The sequence below is a fragment of the Rhopalosiphum padi genome, chromosome 3 (assembly GCF_020882245.1).
Source record: "Rhopalosiphum padi isolate XX-2018 chromosome 3, ASM2088224v1, whole genome shotgun sequence".
Lineage (NCBI taxonomy): Eukaryota > Metazoa > Arthropoda > Insecta > Hemiptera > Aphididae > Rhopalosiphum > Rhopalosiphum padi.
Genome location: NC_083599.1, coordinates 57,916,919 through 57,926,416, shown reverse-complemented (window position 1 = coordinate 57,926,416; position 9,498 = coordinate 57,916,919). Strand labels below are relative to the sequence as shown.

General features: G+C 28.0%; 1 pseudogene; it reads right to left on the bottom strand.

The window, feature by feature from the left end:
- Positions 1-285: 285 nt before the first annotated feature.
- On the bottom strand, positions 286-7,567 carry LOC132927187 (NFX1-type zinc finger-containing protein 1-like; annotated as a pseudogene).
- Between the last annotated feature and the right edge of the window lie 1,931 nt (positions 7,568-9,498).

The window sequence follows — 9,498 nt, the reverse complement described above, 5'->3', positions numbered from 1 at the left end:
TCCCATGCTACTTGTGTGCCGTCAACATGTCTGTGGTCAAATAATATCAATTGAACCATTTGAATCGTAGACTAGGTAATAGTTTGAATAATTTGTATTGGTAGTGTAGTTATTTAAATTGACTACTCATGGGCAAGATCCTACGTTATCACTACACATTATTTTGACGACATACTATCTTTTAGCTTAGTGTCACATTACATCAAAAGATATATAGTCAGAAAAAAAATAAATATTAATTAAATAATAAAATTTTTATCCAATTGATCTTTTTTTATTATACATTATATGATATTATTGTATTACATCCATATCCCATGCTACTTGTGTGCCGTCAACATGTCTGTGGTCTTGTCCGCCAATTTTTTCATAGCATTCTGGACACTTTGATAGCTCCATCGGTCTTCCACATTCAGTGATACAATAAATGTGACCATTCACACACTTGCACCAATGGCCCTGAGATCTAATACCTTCTACAAAACTTGATGACATAGCTACATGAATCATTTGTAATTCTTCATTGCTTAAGAAGTCTGGAAGTTCGTTTATTTTTTCTTGTATTTGCAGTGTCAAATGTTGTATTTCTTCGTCCAAACTAATTGTGTACCTCTTCCATGACATTAGCAAAGCCTCCATTCGATCTATTATTATTTTTACTTCATTAGTGTCAGCATTCATAGTAATTTCCAATTGAACTTTTGAATTGGACATGATTTCAAATAAACTTACAATCCTAGCACCTCGCGCCATCTCCATGCTTATATCAATTTTTTGTTGGTTAGACAACTGTTTAGCATTATTAAAAACCACAGAAAGCAACCAAACAAAGTGATTAACAATTGTTTCCATTCTCAGGCCACGACCAATTGATTTGATTCTATTTTTAAAGCTTGCAATATTTTTGAATAAATCAATCACAAAATTATATCTTTCAATATCATTTGCTTGTAAAAAAAATTTTGAACGTTTACTGTTTGGAGAATTCCATAAACGCAATAATGGATTACACCATTTATCCCATAGATGTTTGATACTTTTATACCTTTCATCTCTATCACCAATATACAGTTCAGAAAACTGAGCATTCGTAATTTTTAATGAATTCATCGTTTTAATGGTGTGTCTGCGAAGATCAGCTGGTTTTCCATACTTTTTTTCTTTTATTTTTGATAAATCTGCCATTATAATTTTTATTTGATTCATGAAACGTTGTGTATTTAAAATTGGTGTCTGACATAACGGACACAGTTTCAAATGTATTTCAAAATTATTTTGCTCAATCCATTTTGTTAAGGCTTTAGATTCTATCGAGTGTGAACAATCTTCCAAATAAACAAACCTAAAAAATATCACATCAACATTAATATACAGAAAATTGCAGCTGATTCACATAGAATATTATTAGTTCTATAAAATGTAGTCGCTCTCCGTAAACTCTTAATATTTTTTTCAAATGTCTCATTTTAATTCTATCTGATTTACCTTGCGTTTTGGTCATCTTCATTGCCAAATATTATTGTAGTTACTTCATCTTTGTGACAAATGCGGCATTGAGGACACGGTTCACCACAAAAACCAATACATTCATGTCCGCATTTCAACGTTAACATGCAAGGCTCATAACAAGGTTCTCGATCACATATTTCACCACATTTTTTAGTGCATTTCAAATGTGGACACTTCCAATTGCATTCTTCCTGTTAATTAAATAAAAAAAAAAATGATTAAATTATTTTAGATGATTTATTCGCAACTACAAAATTATCAGCATAAAATTCACTACAGATTATGGAAAACAACATCCATACTGTTTAAATTTATTGGTAATTACCATGCACAATACACACGGATTGCTACACCGGTTAGTGCATTTTGAATGGACACAAGAATAGTTGCATTTCTGATTACAAGGTGGACACTGTTCTTTACAGGGCGATTTACATCTGTAAAAATGAATAAATATAAGAAAATTGATTTATTCAAGAACATTTAGTAAAAAGATACATACATATGATTACAAATGTTTATCTTGTTGCAAATTTCTTTGCAAGGTACATGTAAACGACCTTGTTTACATTCTCCACACAAGCCCGAACATTTATCGTTACAATTCAATTTTTGTAAACACTTCCCAAGGCATTTATCAAGTAGATATTGAGAGTCCAGACTGAATTCTAAAATATTTTATTTTTGTTTAATAATTCAGAAGCCAATGATTAAAGGTTTAGGGGTGACCTAAGAGATACTTAAATACATATTTGTGTATGATATTACAAAGTAAATTTATTATATGATGATATTATTGTGAATAAAGTAATTTATATATAACCAATTTACGTGCAACCTTGTTTTAAATTTTCAATCCTTAACTATAAAATTTGAACATTCTATAAATTTTTAACTACAAAATAATTAATTATTACATTTTAAATTTGATAAATTTTGTCAAAATTCTAACTTTAAATGCTTATATAAAAAATTGTAAAATTGAAAACAATTATTAAGTGTAATACAACTACTAGTTAAAAAAAAAATCAATAATATTGAATATTACCTTTATTTTTGTCACAACATAGAACATATACTCCTTTGTGCCCACAAGCAAGTTCGTCGTTGCTTTGATAAACAATTTCTTCACAAAGTTTATCCGTACAATTTTTTGCACACATATTTTGACATTTGTGGCCACAAACTAAGACTCTCTCACATTTCATATTGCAATGTTTACGTTGAGGTTCAGTTTTACATTTTAATGCTATTGAATGTCCACAGTCGGGTATGATTTTTTTAACCTGAAAATTATGTTAAGTTAATAAAACAAATTTGACACTATAAAATTCTTTACAATTAACATACTTGATATTCACATGGTTTAATTGGTTTAAAGCATGGGATATTATTCTGTATGTGTCCACAAGGTAAAATTCTTGGAATTATAATAGTACAAAATGCACAATCTTCATAACACATCATTAGACATTTGTGATTTAATGAGCATCTTTTGTTGAGTTTCTCACAGGGTTTTAAGCATTTATACTGTGGATAAATTAATAAATAACAAAATTATTACTGTATATTATAATTTAAAACATGTTTAAAATTAGAATTACCTTCTCATGTTCTGGATCGTTGTTTTTATGACAATTTTGTTCACAAGCATGACCGCAAAGTAACCGAACTAAACATTTATTGTTACAGTTCGGTTTTGGGTCACAACATTTTTTTACAATGGTATGACCACATTCTGGTATGACTGATTCTACCTAAATTTAGTATTGATAATTAAATACAAACAATGATACTATTAAAAGTAATTAATATAAGCCCAACCATTTCTTCACATGGATATTTAAGAATATCAACAAAACAGGGTACTGATTGCTGGTGACCACACGGTAACTTTTTTATCATTGGCGTAGTGCATTTTCCACACGCCATAAAACATTTTTTTGTACATGGGTGATTATTATTGCATAACCTATGAAACATTAGTACACAGAAATATATTAAAATATCTTTAGAAAATAATTATAAATGCAATCATTAAACATTTTACTTGTTACAAGGCTCTCTGCATTTCAATTCCAAATGTTCACGATCATAACTATGACATTTAATTGTACAATAATGACCACATGGTTTCAATGATCTACATATCATGGTGCAACCACCTTCCCTAATAATATTGAAATCTTCACTCTTTGAAACCTTCGTCATAACACCAGAATGTCTAAAACATTCTAAGGTCAATTCATCACCTTAAAAAAATTAATAGAAAATGTGAAATCAAATAAAAATATTACCAAACTGTATATTTACCATATGAATCCTGAGCAACTAATGTTTCTTTTATTTTTTTCCATAAATTACTAGATTTGTACAAATTGTCCATGTTACCCATTATATAAAGTCCATATTTAGCTCTGGACAATGCAACACATATTCTGTTCTCAGTTTTCAAAAATCCTATATTTCCAGTTTTATTACTTCTAACGAGTGAAAGTAATATTATATCACTTTCTTCTCCTTGGTAATTATCTACCACAGTAATTTTCATGTATTTTAATATTGAATGCTTTTTTTGTAACTGAAAATAAATTACTAATACTTTAAAATTTCAACAAAAATATGAATGAAACAAGTCATAAAAATTTGTTAAAAGAGTTACAAGGGCCCAAATTATATTATGCTCTAAAAACCTCAGAAATATACACTATAAAATACGCATTTATGCTCTTATTTTATAGAAATATATCCTATAAAATAAAAAAATATGTAAAAAATCTATTAAAAAAAGTCCTATTTTCATTATTTTTATTTTTTCATTACATATTATGCATTTAAAAACCGTATACATGCAATGAAAATCGTAAAATACAGAAATATGCAATACATTTCAAAGAATGACAAAATATGCAAAATAAAACTTTATATTTTTATAGTTTTTGGGCTGTTCAGAAAAAAACATGGAAATGCATTTAAATCCGGGCTCTAATGATAACTTACTGAACGAATTAGAAACATTTGACCACTGTAAGTTGTTAATATTGTCACTTGATCAGTTTTATAACCTTGTAAAATTAAATGCTTGGCAAACATAATTAAAAATTCAGCTTCATGAACATTACTTTTGCTTGAAATTTCGTGTACCTGTGTCAACCAAACAAATTAGATTAGTCGAGTTATATCTAGATGATGATAAACATTCAGAAATATAACATACTTCTTTTTCATATACATTGTGATTTAGAAAGAACACATCTTTGGTTATACCACGAATGTGTTCACTATTGTAAACAGACATATGGTTTCTCAAATCACTGTATATTGATGGAGTTATTATGGAAGCTATTTCAGGGCGCATTCTATGTTGTTCGCCCAGCATGCAATAAGGTACATTATTATTAACCATACGTTCAAATAATGAAATATTCAAATTAAAATCTTTTGCCAACTTGTAATCTGCATTACTAGGACATAGTTGTTTATGATCACCTTTAAAATTAAAAACAATAAACAATTACCATTATTTTCATTATTGTTGTTCTGTTAAGGTAAATAATAAAATATACCTATCAATATTAGTTGTTGACAATGACTTGTTAAAGAAGTCAATATATGCGCTTCCAAAACTTCAGCAGCTTCTTCAACAACAACTAAAATTGAAATCATACTATTTATTATTATATAAAAATAAAAATAATTTAAAATCTTATATCATACCAATTGGTGATTGTAATCCTTCCAGCAGTATTCTGTGTTTTGCAGCACCGGTAGTAGTTAATGCTACAACATGCATATCCTTCAGTAATTCTATATTTTGCAACTCTCTTAACTCAGCATATTGGTTATAAGCTTGAGTATACAATTGTTTATAATGCAATAATTTTTCATCAAGCATCTCTTCTATTTTTTTCTCCCAGCGGAAATATAAAGTCCACCGTTGTTTCATACTTAACTGACTTAAATCTTTAATAGAAGTAGGTATAACAACTGTACCCGCTTCAGACAAATTTAACATATGTTTGAAATAATCAATCATATTTTGCATTATACCTAACTTATAATATGACTGAAATAGGTGATACTTATCATCTTCGAGTTCTTTACAAATATACTCAATTTCATCTAAAGTTATAGTATAAATAACAATATCTTTTTGAATATATTGAATATGATGTACATCTTCATTCACTTCTCTTTCAATTTCCAACAAATTTTCAGAATTAAAAACTTTATTAAATGTATTAAATTCATTGACTATTTCAGTTATATACTTCGTGTGGTCTAAAACACCAAAATAATTTTGATCTTGAAATAACCAAATGAGAAGATCTGAGGACGTTTTAAAAAAATTATGATATTGTTTAGGCATACTGGTTTTCAACAATAATAATTCTAATATTCCAGTATTGTATGACATTACTTTATGAAATTCCTTAAAATACTTCATATTGTTCATGGTTGTTTTGATTCGATTTTCAGTATTTTGTAGACCTTTAATAGTTGTAATAGATTTTCTGTGATTTATGTTCTTTAAGTTGTAATGATCAACTATTTTGGATTTAGATTGACCTCCAATTCGAACAACTTTCTTAGTAAAACTCAATATACCTTCTACAAATTGATCTAAAGCATGATTTGTGTAACACACTACTAAAATTGGTTTAGTGAGAATTGGTATCCGATATAAATTATTTATAATTTCTTTCAAAATGTTTAATCCAATGAACGTTTTTCCAGTACCAGGAGGCCCTTGAATTATTGTAAACTCTTGAGTCAATGCTGCTCTAAATGCTGTATATTGCATTCTATCAAGTCCAAGCTCTTCTTTTGTAGTCTTGTCATCATAATAGTATGGTTCAGACAACTCGCCAATGTAATTTGGATAGTGTATCTCATTACATGCTTTTATAATATACTTTTCCATAGGAAAATTATGACTATACATATTTTTAAGAACTTCCATTGAACATTTATATGGTTCAAAAAATACTTTACTTTCGATCATAGTAAAGTTTGTCTTAAATAAAGGTTTTTCGTTTTCTAATAATTCGACAATTACCTTTCTTTGTTTTAAAAATTCAATATTTCGCTGTAAGACAATACCAATAAAAAAAGTCCTAAAATTATTTTCAGAAAATAACAGTAAAGAACCAAACTTAAATTCTTTTGACATGTCCCAGTTGATACTTAATCTGTTCATCTTGTCAAAGTTTACCTCATAACAATTTTTATAAGGAACACAGTCACTTTTAATTTCAAACTCAACATTGTGAAAAATACTTATATTGTTTATTTTTTTTTTATATTGAAGTTGACACTGATCATCTAGTAAGGCTTTATGGCGTTGTAATCCTTCTCTTAGCGGAGCGACAAAATCTTCACGTAAAAGACGAAACTGTACATCCAAATAGTGTTCTATATTTTCAAAAGCTCCCTTTGAGATATTAGGTCGTAAAAATGGTTTTTCATTTTCAAAATCACTTGAGGTTGGATATACAGATAGCTGTCTAAAATTTTCAGGCGGAGTCTTGAACTGTTCAATATTGTCAAATACTAATTTTTCTTTATTTAAATTGAAATCGTTCAGGTTTTGTAGCAGTTCACTAATTTTAACCACAGTAGTTTCATTTATTTTAATATGATCATAGTACTTCTTAATGCAATTTACGGCATTATTACAACTTATTAATATTTCCTTCGCTTTTTCTTCTTTTGGAAATAATATGGTTATGGATTGATATACAACTAAACAATCTTCATAGAATTTATTCATATTGTCTTGTCGTTTTTGGTTGTTTTCCTTTGGTGTGCTTAGGATATACATTTTTAGATGTTCCAGAAAATCATTACATATTACTTCGCTGAGTAAATACAATTTGTTTTGTATTAATTCTGTAGAACAAATTTTAGCTGAAATTTTCATAAGCAAGAAAATCCAATCTGGTTCTTTTTTTTTTTAAAATAAGTCCATAAATCCATTCATTCTATCTGAAACCACAAATACGATTGCTGAACTATCTTTCAGCGATAGCTCTTCAAGCCGTTTAAATCCAAAACTATATTTTGTAGTAGTGGCATCAATTTTTTTTGAATTCATATTGAACTGTAAATAATACAAAAAACAGTAATGAAATAATACAACCAATATTTAAATATTGTGTCCCATGTACACTTAAACCGCCGAGTGCCCACAGGACGCCGCATACGGTCAGGGCCATATTTAAGCAAATACAAATGGCCATAAACGGATCATAGATGTTCCCTTCTATGGCCATGTAATAACTTAATAAATAGTGTTCCAAATCACTAGGCTTACTTACTAATTTATTTAGTTGTTTATTTAGTTTGTTAAAATGGCAACAACTAAATGGAAAACTCTAAAAACTACTCCAAAAAGGTTTTCATATTTATATACTAAATTTAAATTAGCATTAAAGGCTATTAATGATAATAAATATCTTTAATATACCTCAAACACTAACTTTTTGAATACATTTCGATATAAGAATGAGTATAAGTAAAGCTAGTCAAATGTTCTATGTCCCTAGAACAACATTGAGGATAGGTCAATATTGATAAATTAGCTTTGTGATAGGACGGGGTTTCTAGTGGTCGCGAAGGCCTCTTATTATCAGGGAAAATCTTGTAGATTATCTCATTAAAACAATTACCAGTTTGAAACAAGTATTAAAAATTAGTTGAAGGTGACTTATCTGTAGAAGATTTAAATTAAAATAGAAAAGATTTTTACATTGGCCATAGGTTGGGAAAATGACTGGCGATAGATAGAGATAATATGGCCATAGAAGGGAAGGGGAAATTGCAATTTTAAAATATTAATACAAATTCAACAATGTTCTTAAGACTTTGAAATTCAAACCAAGTATAATAAGTGAATTTATAAAGCGTTGATGCTGTACAGTAGGAAACATTATTATCGTAATATCGTCGTATTTTTACTATTGACGTTATTGTCTTGACATAAGTTATTATAATGTATATTGTTTGTATAAACATTTTAATTGTTCACTGTTAATTCAATCGCTAATCGGGAGAGTTTTTATCGCCGACGGACATTTAAAAGAACAGAAAAAATAAATAAATACTTACATAATGTATGATGTACGCCAGTGAAGTAGGGCAAACGTCAAACGAAAAATAATGGCTCTGGCCAACGAACAAAAACCATACTTAAAATTTTAATTGATTAACCTCTATATTTTCTGAAAAAGCAGTGTGACCAAATGCTTACCGAATAGTTGTCTTATAATATAATCAGCCTTATGTTTATAATGGCTTATAAAACAGAGTTACCTACTGATTATTTTCCCTCTAAATAGTCTAAATTATGTTCATTACCTAACTTACGGCTATAAACGCAACTTACCCGCTTTTTTAATATACATATATATTAAATATGTTTGATATACATATGCATTGTATATTAAATATATTTATTTATTGATAAAGATAATATTATAACTTTTATAGAGACACATATTTTTAACTGTTTTTTTTTTAAACTTTAAATTTACATATTACATACAAGCCATAAGGACATAATAGTTTATTACTAAAGACTGAATTTATATGTTTTTACATGTCGTTACTGGGTCTATACTCTATGCAGTCCTATGAGAGTAAAAAATGTGGATGATTTGTTCAATTCTGAGTTCATAGAAAAAAGTTTTTTTTTGCATATTTGAGAGTATTTCATAGGTTAGAGAATATTAATTTCATTTTGCATATTTTAGAATATTTAGTAAATTGTGAGAAAAAATACTTATTTATTATTAATTTTAATATTATTGTACCGGAAAAATTGCTTTTGAACTTTTTTAAATTTTTATCATTGTGACAAAAAAACATTATTGAATGTTAATTTTATAATAAAATTTAAATAGTATTTCAAGTTTCTTTTTTATTCTTCAGAAGGTAAATATTTGCCATTGCATACACCAAAGGAATATTGTTTTTTTTTATACATAA